Raw genomic sequence first — 18,773 nt, forward strand, 5'->3', positions numbered from 1 at the left:
ATGATACCTGAGACAGTTAACTGATGGGAGTATTGATAGCCATAAAGGTTGGTTCCAGGCCAGGCGCAGTGGCTCAAGTCTGCAATCCCCACACTGAGGTGGGTGTATTACTTGAAACCAGGAGTTCAAGACCAGCCTGGGCAAGAAAGTAACAAACACCTCATCTCCACAAAAATTTAAAAATTAGCTGGGTATTGGGGCGTGTGCCTGTAGTTGCAGCTACTCAGGAAGGGGAGGCTGAGGCAAAAGCATTGAGCCCAGGAGTTGGAGGCTGCACTGAGCTTTGATGGCACCACTCTACTCCAGCCTTCATAACAAAGACCTTGTCTCTTAATAAAAAAAGATTGATTCTAGGACTGTAGAATAGATAGTTAAACAGCATGGGATATGAGGGAAATCCTTAGCAGTATTAATTTTGCATTCCAATTTCATGTTGACGATACATACGATGGCTTTTTGTTTTAAAAGCTTTTATCTTGAGAACATGATGTCTGGAGTTAAAGGTATTGGCATATTCCACACATCTGTACTATTCTTGAGTGTGATCGCTTAAGGTGTCAAATTGATAACCTGGCAGATCCCCATCACCTACAGTATAAAGGACCCTAAAGTAAATTGGTTGAAGAAATTAGATCCCAAAGATTCTTGGTGAATTTTGAAGTCTTCATCAGTATATCCATATTAAAAGGAGATGACAGGAAGCCAAAGTAATTATGGGCTGACAGGACAACTGGATCAGTTTCATTAAAAAGGCTAACTTGAAGATAAATGTTTTGACTCCAGCTCTTTAGAGGATCTAAAGTGACCTTGATGGACAGTGGAAGAAATCACAACATGGAATTCCTTGAATAAAAATTTATTTACTTTAAATAATTTTGTCTAATGTTACATATACACAATTTAAAAACTATTTACAGCCGGGCGCAGTGGCTCATGTCTGTAATCCCAGCACTTTGGGAGGCCAAGGCGGGCAGATCACAAGGTCAAGAGATCGAAACCATCCTGGTCAACATGGTGAAACCCTGTCTCTACTACAAATACAAAAATTAGCTGGGCGTGGTGGCAGGCGCCTGTAGTCCCAGCTGCTTGGGAGGCTGAGGCAGGAGAATCTCTTGAACCCAGGAGGCGGAGGTTGCAGTGAGCCAAGATCATGGCATTGCACTCCAGCCTGGCAACAGAGCAAGAACCCATCTCAAAAAACAAAAAAAAACCTCTTTACACTGTTGAAAAAAAATTGTAATATGTACTTACAGATTGCCCTAAATTGATTTATATTCCCACCAACCTTGTAAGACTGCCATAGGCCATTTGCCCACTAATACTTGATATTAGATATGAGTGGTCATTTAATTTGTTATTATTATTATTATTATTATTTTTTTTTTTTAGAGACAGAATCTCACTCTGTCACCCAGGCTGGACTACAATGGCATGATCTTGGCTCACTGCAACCTCCACCTCCTGGCTTCAAGCAATTCTCCTGCCTCAGCCTCCTGAGTAGCTGAGATTACAGGTGCACGCCACCATGCCTGGCTAATTTTTGTATTTTTTAGTAGAAACGAGGTTTCACTGTATGTTATCCAGGCTGGTCTCGAACTCCTGACCCCAGATGATCCGCCTGCCTCGGCCTCCCAAAGTACAGGGATTACAGGCATGAGCCACCGCGCCTGGCCTAGTCATTTACATTTTTGCCAGCATGAAAGATAAGCAAAAGTTATACATACACGCATATACATACATGCATGTGTACAGATTATGGGTATATGTGTATGGGCATGTATGTATATACCATTTGTATTGTCCTCCATTTTAACTGCTTATTTTGCCCATATTTTTGTTGTCTCTCCTAGGTTATTTTTTAGAGACAGGATCTTGCTCTGTCACGCAGGCTGGTATACATGGGTGAGATCATAGCTCACTGTAGCCTTGAACTCCTAGGCTCAAAAGATCCTCCCACCTTAGTCTCTCTCAAGTAGCTAGGACTACAGGCACACAACATCTCAAGATCCTGGCCTCAGGTGAATCGCTTGACCCCAGGAGGTGGAGGTTGCAGTGAGCCGAGATCGCATCACTGCTCTCCAGCTTGGGCGACAGAGACTGACTCCATCTCAGAAAAAAAAAAAAAAAAAATCCCGAACGCAATTGATTCTCCTGTCTCAGTGTCCCAAAGTGCTTGGATAATAGGTGTAAGCCACCATGCCCTGACACTTTATTTTTATTTATTTATTTATTTAGTTAGTTATTGAGACAGAGTTTCACTCTTGTTGCCCAGACTGGAGTGCAATGGCACGATCTTGGCCCACTGCAACCTCTGCCTCCCAGGTTCAAGCAATTCTCCTGCCTCAGCCTCCTGAGTAGCTGGGATTACAGGCATGCACCACCATGCCCAGCTAATTTTGTATTTTCAGTCGAGACAGGTTTTCTCCATATTGGTCAGGCTGGTCTCAAACTCCCGACCTCAGGCGATCCACCCGCCTCGGCCTCCCAAAGTGCTGGGATTACAGGCGTGAGCCACCGCGCCCGGCCACTTTATTTTTTTTTAACCTTTGCATTGAACTTTGCATTTGACCCATTTAAACTGCATCTTAGCTAGATGCAGTGGGGTATGCCTATAGTCCTAGCTACTTCAGAGGCTAACGTGAGAGGATCATCTGAGGCCAGGAGTTTTAAGGCTGTAGTGTGCTATGAATGCACCTGTGAATAGCAGCTGTGCTCCAGCATATAGAGACCCTGTCTCTAAAAAATGAAAAAACAAAACAAAACAAAAAAAACCTACCTCGTTAGATTTGGTCCTGCCTGCCAAGATCTCTTTATATTCTGATTCTGCTATCCAACATATTATCTCTACCAGATTATTGATGTCTACAAATGTGATACTCTGTCATCAACGTTCTTAACTAAACCATTTGTACAAACATTGAATAGGACAGCACTCAGAACAGTATGCAGTAGACATTTCTAATTTAATATTAATCCATTGTTAGTTAATAGGATTCTGAGTATTGTTTGCATTGCCTGCTCAGCCAATAGTAACTGGGAGCCTAGTTCAACTGGAACGTGCAGCTGCAGGCCCCATAGACTTCACAGAAGAGAGATCTGAGTTCTGTGTCTCAAGCCAAAAGGAGAAAAAAAAATTTTTTTTTTCTTTGAAACAGCGTTTTGCTCTTGTTGCCCAGGCTGGAATGCAATGGTACGATCTCGGCTCACCACAACCTCTGCCTCCCAGGTTCAAGCAATTTTCCTGACTCAGCCTCCTTAGTAGCTGAGATTACAGGCATGCGTCACCACGCCCAGCTAATTTTGTATTTTTAGTAGAGATGGGGTTTCTCCATGTTGGTCAGGCTGGTCTTGAACTCCCAACCTCAGGTGATCTGCCCATCTCGGCCTCCCAAAGTGCTGGGATTGTAGGTGTGAGCCACCGCGCCCATCCCAAAAGGAGAAAAATTTAAATTTAATAGTAAACAAGTTTTCTACCCATTTCTTGGGCTTATGTCATCTGAGTCATTTCCTCTAAAGATCTGCTTCTTTCATTTCAGAACCCACAAATTTTCTAAACACCTATAAATTGTCATTCATTCTTCAATTTTGTATCACCTAGTTTGGGTCAACTACAGTTCCAATCTACCACATCCTTTCTGGCTTCACTTCTTTCCTTATCCACCTTGGACTTCATGGACAATGATCTCAAGACACTTTTACCACACCCTCAGTTACCTTTGTCTTTTGTTCTTTGGTCCCAACCACCTCACCCCTCCCCAGTTCTAGACCAATGTAACCTTTATGTTTATTTGCTCATTCAAGAAATATTTATTGAGGGCCTGTTGATATGCCAACAGTTGTTCTAGGTATTGAGGACACAGACGTGTTTTCTCCCATTCTGAGTGTTGGCTTCTGTTTTATAGGAGAGCATTAGTTAATCATGAGTCGGAACTGGTACCAGTATGTGGTTTCCAGCCTTAACTTGGCAGTCCTCATGGGGAGCCAAATGCCTTGTCAATTTCTCACAGCTGCTCTCCTTAAGCACCTCTTTCTAGTCCCAGCCTCTGCCTTTTGTAGACCACCTTACAGTCGACCTCAAAAGGATAATAAACCAGTGCCGCATTCCCCAGCGTTCTTCCCTTTCCTTTTCCTTTTCCCCCTCCCCTCCCCTCCCCTCCCCTCCCCTCCTCTCCCCCAGGCTGGAGTAGTACAGAGGCACAAATCTCAGCTTCCTGCAACCTCTGCCTCCCAAGTTCAAGCGATTATCCTGCCTCAGCCTCCCTGGTAGCTGGGATTACAGGCACCCGCCACCACATCTGGCTAATTATTTTTGTATTTTAGTAGAGACAGGGTTTCAAATGATCCACCTGCCTTGGCCTCCCAAAGCACTGAGATTACAGGCATGAACCAGCACACCTGGCCTCTTCCCCCCCTCCCCTCCCCTCCCCTCCTTCCCCCCTCCCTACTCCCTCCCCTCCTTCCTCCCTCCCTACTCCCTCCCCTCTCCCTCCCTCCCCTCTCCCTCCCTCCCCCTCCCCTCCCCTCCCTTCTCTTCTTTTTTTTCCTCGCTCTGTCACCTAGGCTGGAGTGCAGTGGCACGATCTCAGTTCACTGCAACCTCCACCTCCTGGGTTCAAGCGATTCTCCTGCCTCAGCCTCCGGAGTAGCTGTGATTACAGGCACCCGCCACCACGCCCGGCTAGTTTTTGTGTTTTTAGTAGAGAAAGGGTTTTGCCATGTTGGCCAGGCTGGTCTCCAACTCGTGACCTCAGGTGATCCACCCATCTCGACCTCCCAAATTGCTCTTTCTCTCTCTCTCTCAATCTCTTCTTTCCTTCTTTCTCTCTCTCTCTCTTTTCTCTCTCTCTCTTCTTTTTCTCTCTCTTTTTCTCTCTTTTTTTCCGCCAGACCAGGTCTCACTCTGTCACCCAAGATGGAGTACAGTGGCGCCATCACAGCTCACTGCAGGTTCAACTTCCCAGGCTCCAGCAATCCTCCCACCTCAGCCTCTGAGGAGCTGGGACCACAGGTGCACATCGCCACACTTGGCTATTTTTTTTTAATGTTTTTTTAGAGACGGGGTCTCACTATGTTGCCCAGGCTGGTCTCCTGGGCTCGAGGGATCTTCCCGTCTCAGCCTCCCAAAGTACTAGGATTACACACATGAGCCACTGTGCCCAGCCACATTCCTCCTTTTGACCTCTAAACTATGAGGGCACCCATCTGTATGTATCTTCCTGCCTGGCTGAAGAAGAGGATCTCCTTACAAAGGCCTTATAACTCAGACCTTTACCCACCCATCTGTCTCTTCTGAAATACTGCACCCTAACACTTATCCTTTCTCACTTTTATAATGTATTTTATTCTGCATGGTCATTCTCTTTAACTTACAAATATGTTTGATTCCCTCCTTCTAGATAATCTTTCTTCAACCCAACCACCCTTCTGCTTTCTCTTCACTCTCACATTTCTTGAAAAAAAAGTTTTATTTTCTTTTGAGATGGAGTCTCACTCTGTCAACAGGCTGGAGTGCAGTGGCGCAATCTCGGCTCACTGCAACCTCCGCCTCCCGGGTTCAAGCAATTCTCCTGCCTTTGCCTCCTGAGTAGCTGGGACTACAAGCGCGCACCACCACGCCCAGCTAATTTTTGTATTTTTAGTAGAGACGGGGTTTCACTGTGTTGGTCAGGATGGTCTCGATCTCTTGACCTCGTGATCCGCCCACCTCAGCCTCCTAAAGTGCTGGGATTACAGGCGTGAGCCACCATGCCTGGCCAGAAGTTTTATTTTCATTTTATTTTATTTATTATTATTATTATTATTATTATTATTATTATTATTATTATTATTATTATTTTGAGACAGAGTTTCACTCTTGTTGCCCAGGCTGGAGTGCAATGGCACGACCTCGGCTCACCACAACCTCCGTCTCCCAGGCTCAAGCGATTCTCCTGCCTCAGCCTCCTGAGTGGCTGGGATTACAGGCATGCACCACCACGCCCGGCTAATTTTGTATTTTTAGTAGAGATGGGGTTTCTCCATATAGGTCAAGCTGGTCTTGAACTCCTGACCTCAGGTGATCAGCCCGTCTCAGCCTCCCAAAGTGCTGGAATTACAGGCGTGAGCCACCGCATCAGGCCTGGAAGTTTTATTTTCTTCCTTTTTTTTCTTTGAGACGGAGTCTCGCTCCGTCACCCAGGCTGGAGTGCAGTGGCGTGATCTCGGCTCACTGCAAGCTCCGCCTCTTGGGTTCACACCATTCTCCTGCCTCAGCCTTCCGAGTAGCTGGTACTACAGGTGCCCGCCACCATGCCCCGCTAATTTTTTTGTATTTTTTAGTGGAGATGGGGTTTCACCGTGTTAGCCAAGATGGTCTGTATCTCCTGACCTGATGATCTGCCTGCCTCGGCCTCCCAAAGTGCTGGAATTACAGGCATGAGCCACCGCGCCCGGCCGGGAGTTTTATTTTCTATACCTTCTTCACTTCTGTCAGCCCACTGAAATTAAGCTTTTATCCTTATGACTTTACTACATCTATTCTCAAAATGCCTAATTGCCAAATACAATAGCCTATTTTCAGTCCTTATCTGAATTTTTTTCCTCTCTTGTCCTTTTAGGAACTCCTGATTTTCTTCTCAATTTCATATACTCAATGAGACAGGGGTCCCCAAACCCTGGGCTGCAGACCAGCACCAGTTCATGGCCTGTTAAGAACCGGGCTGCACAGCAGGAGATGAGTGACTGGCAAGTGAGCATCACAGCCTGAGCTCCGCCTCCTGTCAGATTAGCAGACATTAGATTCTCATAGGATTGCAAACCCTACATGAACTATGCATGCAAGGGATTTGGGTTTCATCCTCCTTATGAGAATCTAATGCCTGATGATCTGATGGAACAGTTTCATCCCAATACCATTGCCACCTCCTGCACCCCTGCCCCCAGAAGATCCATCGAAAAATTGTCTTCCACAAAACCAGTCACAGGGCCAGGTGCCAGAAAAAGAGTGGTGAGGCCAGGCACGGTGGCTCATGCCTGTAATCCCAGCACTTTGGGAGGCTGAGGTGGGCAGATCACTTGAGGTCAGGAGTTCAAGACCAGCCTGGCCAACATGGTGAAACGCTGTCTCTACTAAAATACAAAAATTAGCTGGGCATTATGGTGGGTGCCTGTAATCCCAGCTACTCAGGAGGCTGAGGCAGGAGAATCACTTGAACCCAGGAGGTAGAGGTTGCAGTGAGCCGAGATCACGCTGCTGCACTCCAGCCCGGGTGACAGAGCGAGACTTCGTGTCAAAAAAAAACTATATATATATGTATATATATAGATATATGCATATATATGTATATATATGCGTATATATGTATATATACGCGTATATATGTATATATATGCGTATATATGTATATATATACACATATATACACACACACACACACACAAACACACACACACATATATATATACACACATACAGTGAGCAAGATAAACCAAGCTTCTGTTCTCATAGAACTAACGGTGGAGGTATAAACATTCACCAAAGAATCAGACTTCCATTTCCAGCAATATAACAGACTAGACACTCTGAATAATTATTCTACTATAAAACACCCAAAACCAGGCCGGATGTGATGGCTCATGCCTGTAATCCCAGCACTTTGGGAGGCCGAGGCAGGCAGATCACGAGGTCAGGAGATCCAGATCATCCTGGCTAACATGGTGAAACCCCGTCTCTACCAAAAATACAAAAAAATTAGCCGGGCATGGTGGTGGGCGCCTGTAGTCCCAGCTACTCGGGAGGCTGAGGCAGGGGAATGGCCTGAACCCGGGAGGTGGATCTTGCAGTGAGCCAAGATCGCGCCACTGCACTCCAGCCTAGGCGACAGAGCAAGACTCCGTATCAAAAAATAAATAAATATAACACCTAAAACCACCAGCTTGAATATAAAAAGCAAAAAGCATGAATTCAAGACACATATGGCTGGAACTGGCGACAGCTCTAGGGGAATCTGCCAAATCCCCAGTGACAGAGCTTCAACTTTAATGAGCTTCAACTTTAATGCAGTGGGCACAGGCTCCGCTGTCAATGAAAGGGTAAACCAGGCCGGGCGCGGTGGCTCACACCTGTAATCCCAGCACTTTGGGAGGCCGAGGCGGGTGGATCACAAGGTCAGGAGATCGAGACCATCCTGGCTAACACAGTGAAACCCCGTCTCTACTAAAAATACAAAAAATTAGCCCGGCGTGGTGGCAGGTGCCTGTACTCCCAGCTACTCGGGAGGCTGAGGCAGGAGAATGGCATGAACCTGGGAGGCGGAGCTTGCAGTGAGCCGAGATCGCACCACTGCACTGCAGCCTGGGCGACAAAGCGAGACTCCGTCTCAAAAAAAAAAAAAAAAGAAAAAGAAAGGGTAAACCAGTAAATACCCATCTTGAAAAAAGAGACAGCAAGGAAATGTCCCTACCGCAATCTTGGCTCTGAATCAGGGGTGGAAGTCGGGGATTGTGAAGACCTCCCCTGGGTATTCACAGGCTAGTCTTCATGAGTTTATAGTCTAAGTTTATACTACCTGAATAGACAGAAACACTTCAAGCCCAGAATTTCATTTATTTATTTATTTACTTGCTTACTTACTTACTTACTTACTTACTGAGATGGAGTCTCCGTCTGTTGCCCAGGCTGGAGTGCAATGGTATGATCTTGGCTCACTGCAACCTCTGCCTCCCGGGTTCATGCCATTCTCCTGCCTCAGCCTCCCGAGTAGCTGGGATTACGGGCACCCACCACGATGCCCGACTAATTTTTGTATTTTTAGTTGAGACCGGTTTCGCCATGTTGGCCAGGCTGGTCTCAAACTCATGACCTCAAGTGATCTGCCCACCTGGGCCTTCCAAAGTGCTGGAATTACAGGCACGAGCCACCAAGCCCAACCAAGCCCAGAATTGATTTTAAAGTAGTTACAGGGTGATAGTAACCTAATTGTCAGGCACTGCAGAGAACGAAATACAAATCCTCTCTGGAGAAAGTCACCTTCAAGGCAAACCTAAAAAAAATCCCTGGAGTTCAGATGGTAAACTATAAGGAAAAAGAAATCCCTATTGTTAAGTTCCTTTGAATATGTGTTCACTAATAAAAATCCCACAAACACAAAGCAACAGGAAGTAGGCAACCATGAATGAGAATGAGCAGAAATCATAAATAGCAGAATTACGCCCACAGAGACTTTGGATATTAGAATTATATTGCTGCATATAGAGAAGTATGTTTGCCAGGAGCGGTGGCTCACACCTGTAATCCCAGCACTGTGGGAGACCGGAGGTGCGTGGATCACCTGAGGTCAGGAGTTGAAGACCAGCCTGGCCAATATGGTGAAACCCCGTGTCTACTGAAAATACAAAAATTAACTGGGCATGGTAGCACGTGCCTGTAGTCCTGGCTACCTGAGAGGCTGAGGCAGGAGAATCACTTGAACCTGGGAGGCGGAGGTCGCACTGAACCAAGATCATACCACTGCACTCCAGTCTGGGTGACAGAGCAAGACTCCATCTCAAAACAAAACAAAAAAGAAGTATGTTTAATATATATAAAAGCCTGATTCAAGCACCGGACAGAAAAAATAATGTATCACTAGGGAATAAATGACTAAAAATGACAAGACTTCCATAACCATTGCTTGGTTTAAAAAAAAAAAAACAGGCCAGGTGCGGTGGCTCACACCTGTAATCCCAGCACTTTGGGAGGCCAAGGCAGGCAAATCAGGAGGTCAGGAGTTCAAGACTAGCCTGGCCAACATGGTGAAACCCCGTCTCTACTAAAAATACAAAAATCGGCCAGGCGCGGTGGCTCACGCCTGTAATCCCAGCACTTTGGGAGGCTGAGGTGGGAGGATCACGAGGTCAGGAGATCAAGACCATCCTGGCTAACACAGTGAAACCCCGTCTCTAATACAAATACAAAAAAAAAAAAAAAAAAATCAGCTGGGCATGATGGCACATGCCTGTAATCCCAGCTACTCGGGAGGCTAAGGCAGGAGAGTTGCTTGAACTCGGGAAGCAGAGGTTGCAGTGAGCCGAGATCATGCCATTACATTGCAGCCTGGGTGACAGAGCAAGAATCTGTCAAAAAAAAAAAGATTTTTAAAGGAACAATTTCTAGAAATGTAGATACAGTAATTCAACAAATAACTAAAGAAATAATTACATATATACTATGTCTATGTGTGTACGTGTATGTATATATAATATATACTGTGAAGGAAAATAAAGGGTGCCATGAAAACATATCATAGAGTGTTAGGGACTGAATTTTGCCTCCCTTCTCCCTACCCAAGATTCCTGTGTTGAAGTCCTAACCCCCAGTACCTCAGTCTGGGATTGCATTTGGAGAAAGGGTTTTAAAGAAGTAACTAAGGTTGGCCGGGCACGGTGGCTCACGCCTGTAATCCCAGCACTTGGGGAGGCTGAGACAGGTGGATCACCTGAGGTCAGGAGTTTGAGACCAGCCTGGCCAACATGGTGAAAACCTGTATCTACTAAAAATACAAAAATTAGCCAGGCATGGGGGCATGTGCCTGTAATCCCAGGTACTTGGGAGGCTGAGGCAGGAGAATTGCTTGAACCTGGGAGGCAGAGGTTAAAGTGAGCTGAGATTGCACCATTGCACCCCAGCCTGGGTAACAAGAGTGAAACTCCATCTCAAAAAAAAAAAAAAAAAAAAAGGGCACTGGACAAGATACAGCCATTTACAAGAGGCCCTAGAAGAAACAACCTTTGTACCTTGACCTTGGACTTCTGGCCTCCGGAAGTGTGAGGAAATAAATTTCTGTTGTTTAAGCCACTTAGCCTTTGGTACTTTGTTATGGCAGCCCCAACAAACTAATACTTAAACAATTCATCTCTGGTTCTTCTTTCTCTTTTCCTGCCCAGCTCTTAAACATTGGTATTCCTCAGAGTTCTACATGGTCCTCCTTTCTCCTGTTACATAGTCTTCCTGGATAAGAAAGGGCTCTACAATTAGACTTGAATTCAAATGCTAGCCATCAATTAAAAGCTGGCTATAAATTCCCACATCTACATTTAATTTTCTTTTTGTGTAAAAAATGGGGATAAGAATATGATATGTTTCTCTTAAGAGTTGTTGGGAGGACTAATAATAATAATAGGGTGGGTGAGGTGGCTCATGCCTATAATCCCAGCACTTTGGGAGGTTGATGTGGGAAGAGCTCTTGAACCCAGGAGTTTAAGACCAGCCTGTGCAACAAAGCAAGACTCTGTCTCTACAAAAAAAAAAAAAAAAAAAAAATTTAATTACCTGTGTGTGGTAGTGTGTGCTTTTAGTCCCAGCTACTTGGGAGGCCAAGGCAGGAGGATCACTTGAGCCAAGGAGTTCAAGGCTGCAATAAGCTATGATCAAGCCACTGCCACTGCCCCTTGCCTGGGCAACAGAGTGAGACCGTATCTCAGAAATAATATCTTTTCTTGGCTGGGCGCAGTGGCTCACATCTGTAATCCCAGCACTTTGGGAGGCTGAGGCGGGCGGATCACAAGGTCAGGAGTTTGAGACCAGCCTGGCCAACATAGTGAAACCCCGTCTCTATTAAAAATACAAAAAAATTAGCCGGGAGTGGTGGCAGGCACCTGTAATCCCAGCTACTCAGGAGGCTGAGGCAGGATAATGGCTTGAACTCGGGAGGCAGAGGTTGCAGTGAGACAAGATTATGCCATTGCACTCCAGCCTGGGTGACAGAGTGAGACTCCATCTCAAAAAAAAAAAATAATAGTAATATCTTTTCTTCAGTACTAATTATGTGAAGAGACTGAACTAATTGTTTACTTTCATTATTCATTTAATCCATAATAACCCAGCAAGGTTGTTGTTTTATTCATTTTATAGCTGTGGGAACAGACCAAGAAGGTTAAATTACTCAGGCAGGGTCACTCAGCTAGTAAGGGGCAGAAGCAGATTCAAACCCACATCTATCTGGCATCAAAGCCTATGCTCTTCAACTGTGAATATAGCTAAATTTCAAAGGTAAAGTAGAAAAGAATTCATCTTTGATTTCCATTTCATTGGAAGAAGAGAGCATCACCAAAGACAGGAGCATTCTCTACAAGAATGATAAAGTGGTGAAGTTCTAAAGGAGCAGTCCCAAACTATTCTCATCAAGACTGCCTAAATGCCCCACCCGCTAGCCCCTTAGAGGGTTTCTCTTTCTTTCTTTTTATTTTTTATTTTTTTGAGACAGAGTTTTGCCCTTATTGCCTAGGCTGGAGTGCAATGGCGTGATCTCGGCTCACGGCAACCTCTTCCTCCTGGGTTCAAGCTATTCTGCCTCAGCCTCCCAAGTAGCTGGGATTACAGGCATGTGCCACCAGGCCCAGCTAATTTTGTATTTTTAGTAGAGACAGAGTTTCTCCATATTAGTCAGGCTGGTCTCGAAATTCTGACCTCAGGTGATCTGCCCACCTTGGCCTCCCAAAGTGCTGGGATTACAGGTGTGAGCCACTGCGCCAGGCTGAGGGTTTCCCTTTGTTTTTTTTGTTTGTTTGTTTTTTGAGATGGAGTCTCACTCTGTCACTCAGACTGGAGTGCAGTGGTGCGATCTCAGCTCACTGCAATGTCTGCCCCCCGGGTTCAAGCGATTCTCCTGCCTCAGCCTCCTGAGTAGCTGGGATTACAGGTGTCTGCCACCGTGCCCAGCCCAGGCTAATTTTTGTATTTTTTAGTAGAGACGGGGTTTCACCATCTTGGCTAGGCTGGTCTTGAACTCCTGATCTTGTGATCCACCCACCTCAGCCTCCCAAAGTGCTGGGATTACAGGTGTGAGCCACCGCGCCCGGCCGGGTTTCCCTTTCAAAGAAAATTGAGGCCATCAATTATGAGTGTCCTACCCATGCACAAACACCAGAATGTCTGCCATTTAACAGATGCTCAGTAAATGTTGTCTTCTCATTAAACTACAATCTACCTCTTGATAACTCCTGAAATATTTCTGTAGCCCTGACCATTCCTGTAGCCTTAATCCTGCATATCTAACTGCCTGTTGGATTCCTTATCTACTGAGTCTCACAGCACTTCTGGCTCAGTATGTATCATCTTTCCCAACAAAGCTTGTCTTCCAAATATATACACCCTTATTTAAAAGCATCACTTGGCCGGGCACAGTGGCTCATGCCTGTAATCCCAATGCTTTGAGTTCGAGACCAGCTTGAACAACATAGCAAGACCCTGCCTCTACAAAAAAAAAAAAAAAAAAAAAAAGTAAGCCAGGTGCAGTGGCTCACTCCTGTAATCCCAGCACTTTGGGAGGCTGAGGCAGGTAGATCACTTGAGGCCAGGAGTTCAAGACCAGCCTGGACAACATGGCGAGACCCATCTCTACTAAAACAAAAATTAGCCAGGTGTGGTGGCACACGCCTGTAGCCCCAGCTACTTGGGAGGCTGAGGCAGGAGAATTGCTTGAACCCGGGAGGTGGAGGTTGCAGTGAGCCAAGATTGCGCCACGGCCCTTAAGCCTGAGCGACCGAGTGAGACCTGTCTCAAAAAAAAACAAATTAAAAATGAGCGTGGCCAGCACCTGTAGTTCCAGCTACTAAAGAGGCTTAGGCAGGAAGATTTCCTTGAGCCCAGGAGTTCAAGGTTATAGTGAGCTATGATGGCATCGCTGCACACCAGCCTATGTGAGACAGCAAGAACCTGTCTCTAAAAATATATAAAAAATAAATAAATAATTGAAAAAGCATCACTAGTTACCCTACCTCCCATTATGGAAATCTTTTTTTTTTTTTTGAAGCAGAATTTCACTCTTGTTGCCCAGGTTGGAGTACAATGGTGTGATCTCAGCTCATTGCAACCTCTGCCTCCCAGGTTCAAGCAATTCTCCTGCCTCAGCCTCCCGAGTAGCTGGGATTACAGGCACGTGCCACCATGCCCAGCTAATTTTTTGTAATTTTAGTAGAGACAGGGTTTACTCCATGTTGATCAGGCTGGTCTCAAACTCCTGACTTAAGGTGATCTGCCTGCCTCGGCCTCCCAAAGTGCTGGGATTACAGGCTTGAGTCATCGCACCCGGCCGGAAATCTTGGAAGTTATCTTAAACTTCTTCCTTTCTCTTTGGTCACACATCCAATTGGTCATCAAATCCTGCTGATTCTACCTTGAGAAATACTTCTCAAATCAAAGTCCTTTCATCCTTTCCCATTCTTTTTTTCTTTTTTCTTTTTTGAGACAGAGTCTCACTCTGTCACCCAGGCTGGAGTGCAATGGCGTGATCTCGGCTCACTGCAACCTCCACCTCCCAGGTTCAAGCGATTCTCCTGCCTCAGCAGCCTGAGTAACTGGGATTACAGGCGCCTGCCACCACGCTTGGCTAATTTTTGTTATTTTTAGTTCACCATATTGGTCAGGCTGGTCTCATACTCCTGACCTTGTGATCCGCCCACATCGGCCTCCCAAAGTGTTGGGATTACAGGCGTGAGCCACCGCGCCTGGCCCCTTTCCCATTCTTGATAAATTTGTTCAACTCCTTGTCAGATTTTCCCTAGACAATTGCAACAACTCCCTAGCTAGATTCCCATGGACCAGCCTCCCCACCTCTTTGCCCACCACTCCTAGACTTGGCTTCCTAAATTACAAAATTCGATCGTGCCATCCCTGCTTAAAATTTTATCAATAGCACTGAAAGCCCTTCACAATCTGTCACCAAACTTCAAACTTTGCCCCCACCACTCCCCTATGCACTTACTACATACTAACAGGTACTACTGGCTGGACAGGGTGGCTCACACATGTAACCCAGCACTTTTGGAGGCTGAGGCAGGCGATCGCTTGAGCCCAGGAGTTTAAGAGGGGGTAGTGGTGTACACCTGTAGTTCCAGGTGGCCAGGGGAGAGGGGCGGCTGAGGTGAGAGGGTGGGAGGATCACCTGAGTCCAGGAGGTCGAGGCTGCAGTGAGCCACGATCATGCGCCACTGCACTCCAGCCTGGGCAACAAGAGTGAGACCTTGTTTCCAAAAAAAAAGCTACTACTTATTTGAGTGTTTATACGTTAGATACTGGGATAAGCAAGTATATATATCTTTTTTTTTTTTTTTTTTTTTTTTTTTTTTGTGATGGGGTCTCACTCTGTCACCCAGGCTGGAGTGCAGCACTGCAGCCTCCACCTCTAAGGCTCAAGAGATCCTCCCAACTGGGACCACAGGCGCACACCACTGTGCCCAAGTAATTTTTTATATTTTTGATAGAGACAGGGTTTCATCATATTGCCCAGGCTGGTCTCCAACTCCTGAGCTCAAGTGATCCCTCTGCCTCAGCTGGGATTACAGGCATGAGGCACCGTGCCCAGCCTATATATACTCTCATGTATCAGTGTTTCTCAAATGTTTTTGTCTTAGAGCCCCTCTATATTATTATTTTATTTTATTTCTAATTAGTATTTTTAGTAGAGACAGAGTTTCCCCATATTGGCCAGGCTGGTCACAAACTCCTATCTCAGGTCATCCACCCGCCTCAGTCTCCCACAGTGCTGGGATTACAAATGTGAGCCACTGCGCCAGGCCTTTTATTTTTTTTGTAGAGACAGGGTCTCACTGTTGCTCAGGCTGGTCTCGAACTCCCTTGCTCAAGCTATCCTTCTGCCTCAACCTCCCAAACTGGAGATTTGGGATGCTGGGATTTACAAGTGTCAGCCACCATGTCTGGCCTATATTCTTAAAATGTATTGAGAACCCCAAAAAGCTTTGTGTTTATGTAGGTTGTATCTACCAACATTTGTCCTAATGGAAATTAAAACGGAAAGACTTTAAAAATATAGGATCAAAAAAATATATAGACAGAATTAGAGCCAGGTGCGGTGATTCACGCCTGTAATCCCAGCACTTCGGGAGGCCGAGGCAGAAGCATAGCTTGAGCCCAGAAGGTCTAGACCAACCTGGGCAATATAGTCAGACCCTGCCTCAAAATAAATAAATAAATAAATAAATAAATAGAATCAGATTTTGAATCCAAAAATCCAAAATCTGAAACTTTTTTTTTTTGAGACAGGCTGTCTCTAACCCAGGCTGGAGTACAGTGGCACGAACACGGCTCAGTGCAGCCTCAACCTTCTGTATTCAGGGGATTCTCCTACCTCAGCTTCCCTAGTTGTTGGGAACACAGGTGCATGCCATCAAATTTTTTATAGAGACAAGGTCTTGCTATTTTGCCCAGGCTGGTTTTGACCTCCTCAGTTCAAGCAGTCCTCCCTGCTCAGCCTCCCAAAGTGCTGAGATTACATGCATAAGCCACCATGCTCAGACAGGTGTTTTTTTGTTTGTTTGTTTTAATCATGCATGGATGTTGAACTTTATTTAATGCCATGTTGTTTTTTTAACTATTAATTGCATGCATAGGCTGGGGCAAGGTGGCTCACACACCTGTAATACCAGCATTTTGAGAGGCTGAGGTGAGAGGATTGATTGTTTCACCAGTCTGGACAACATAGCGAGACCCTGTCTCTACAAAAAATAAAAAAATTTAACCAGGTGTGGTGGTGCACCCCTGTGGAACCAGCTGTTCGGGAGGCAGAGGTAGGAGGATTACTTGAGCCCAGGAGGTCAAGGCTGCAGTGAGCCATAGTTGTGCCACTGCACTCCAGCCTGAGTGACAGAGCAAGACTGTCTTCAAAAAATTAATTAATTAATTTTTTTGTTTTTGTTTTTGTTTTTTTTTAGATGGAGTTTTGCTCTTGTTGCCCAGGCTGGAGTGCAATGGCACGGTCTCAGCTCACTGCAACCTCCGCCTCCCGGGTACAAGCAATTCTCCTGCCTCAGCCTCCTGAGTAGCTGGCATTACAGGTGCCTGCCACTATGCCCAGCTAATTCTTTAGTAGAGACGGGTTTCACTATGTTGGCCAGGTTGGTCTCAAACTCCTGATCTCAGGTGATCTGCCCGCCACAGCCTCCTAAAGTGCTGGGATTACAGGCGTGAGCCACTGCATCCCGCCCATGACAAAGTTTTATTAACATTTTCAGGGTGGCAAGGGAGTCATGGAAAGCTAAGCACATTGTGATTCTGAAAAAAAAAAATGGGGTTCTGTCAGAAAGGAAGAAAGGGAGGATAAATATTGGATAAGACGGCTGGGCGCAGTGGCTCACACCTGTAATCTTGGCACTTTGGGAGGCCAAGGCGGGTGGATCACGAGGTCAAGAGTTCAAGACCAGCCTGGCCAAGCTGGCGAAACCCCGTCTCTACTAAAAATACAAAAATTAGGCCATGCATGGTGGGTCATGCCTGTAATCCCAGCACTTTGGGAGGGCAAGGTGGGCAGATCACAAGGTCAGGAGTTCGAGACCAGCCTGGCCAACATGGTGAAACCCCATCTCTATTAAAAATGCAAAAATTAGCTGGGTGTGGTGGCGGGTGCCTGTAATCGCAGCTACTTGGGAGGATGAGGCAGAGAATTGCTTGAATCCAGGAGGCGGAGTTGGTGGTGAGCCAAGATCTCGCCACTGCCCTCCAGCCTGGGTGACAGAGTGAGATTCCGTCTCAAAAAATTAAAAAATAAATATTGGCTAAGACAAGTAGCAATGTCTGTTACACCTCCTGAGAGGCTACTGAACTCTAGTTATATGCTAGTGTTACCTGGGGAGACTTGGGCCTGAATTTTTTTTTTTTCTTTGAGACAGAGTCTTCCGCTTTCACCCAGGCTGGAGTGCAGTGGCACAATCTCAGCTCACTGCAACCTCCGCCTCCCGAGTTCAAGCAATTCTTCTGCCACAGCCTCTCCAGTAGCTGGGATTACAGGCACCCATCACCACGCCCAACTAATTTTTGTATTTTTAGTAGAGATGGGGTTTCACCATGTTGGCCAGGCTGGTCTTGAACTCCTGACCTTAGGTGATCCACCCACCTCGGCCTCCCAAAGTTCTGGGATTACAGGCGTAAGCTACCACGCCTGGCCAAATTATGATCTTATATGTGAAATTGATTGAGTATGTATAGATGATTGATTATGGTGGTGTGATGGGAGATGCTGTGCTGGCAGCCCAGTAGTAGGGCATAGGCTGGGCACGGTGGCTCACGCCTGTAATCCCAGCACTTTGGGAGGCCGAGGCGGGAGGATAACTTGAGGTCAGGAGTTTGAGACCAGCCTGGCCAACATGGTGAAACGCCATCTCTACTGAAAATACAAAAATTTCTGGCGGCGTGCACCTGTAATCCCACCTACTCGGGAGGCCGAGGCAGGAGAATCGCCTCAACCCGAGAGGCAGAGGTTGCAGTGAGCCAAGATTGTGCTAATGGACTCCAGCCTGGGCAACAGAGCAAGACTCCATCTCAAAAAAAAAAAAAGAGAATATGGCATAAACAGGCCTTAGAGATTAAAGGCTAAAGATTAGCCTCAAGTTAGGAGAAGAGAACATGGTGCTCCAATAGTTCCAGAAATTTCTATCAGCAGAGTTGAGAGCTTCCCAAAGCACAAATTATATATAGGGCCTAAAAAGGAAAAAAAGAAAAACACTGCTTTACCAGGCTAAGGAATAAAGGAGTGGAGTAATTAAGAGGGGCAATCGAGATAAGAACAAATAGTTTTTCAACTAGAAGATAGGGGAAGGCAACATGAGATATTAAGTATGTCCAATTTCAGGCTCCCAAAGCCTGGAGAACAAAGCTATTGAGTACATCTTAGTTCCTACACTGGGGCCTAATTTTTTTCCTGTTTTGAAAAAAAAATGATGTAAAAATTCTCTGAAACAAAGATACATTTTGAGGAGGAAATGTGCTCCCAGTTTGTGGAAGTTTCAAAGGATTCCTTTTTTTT

The sequence above is a fragment of the Pongo abelii genome, chromosome 1, assembly GCF_028885655.2.
Source record: "Pongo abelii isolate AG06213 chromosome 1, NHGRI_mPonAbe1-v2.0_pri, whole genome shotgun sequence".
Classification (NCBI taxonomy): Eukaryota; Metazoa; Chordata; class Mammalia; order Primates; family Hominidae; genus Pongo; species Pongo abelii.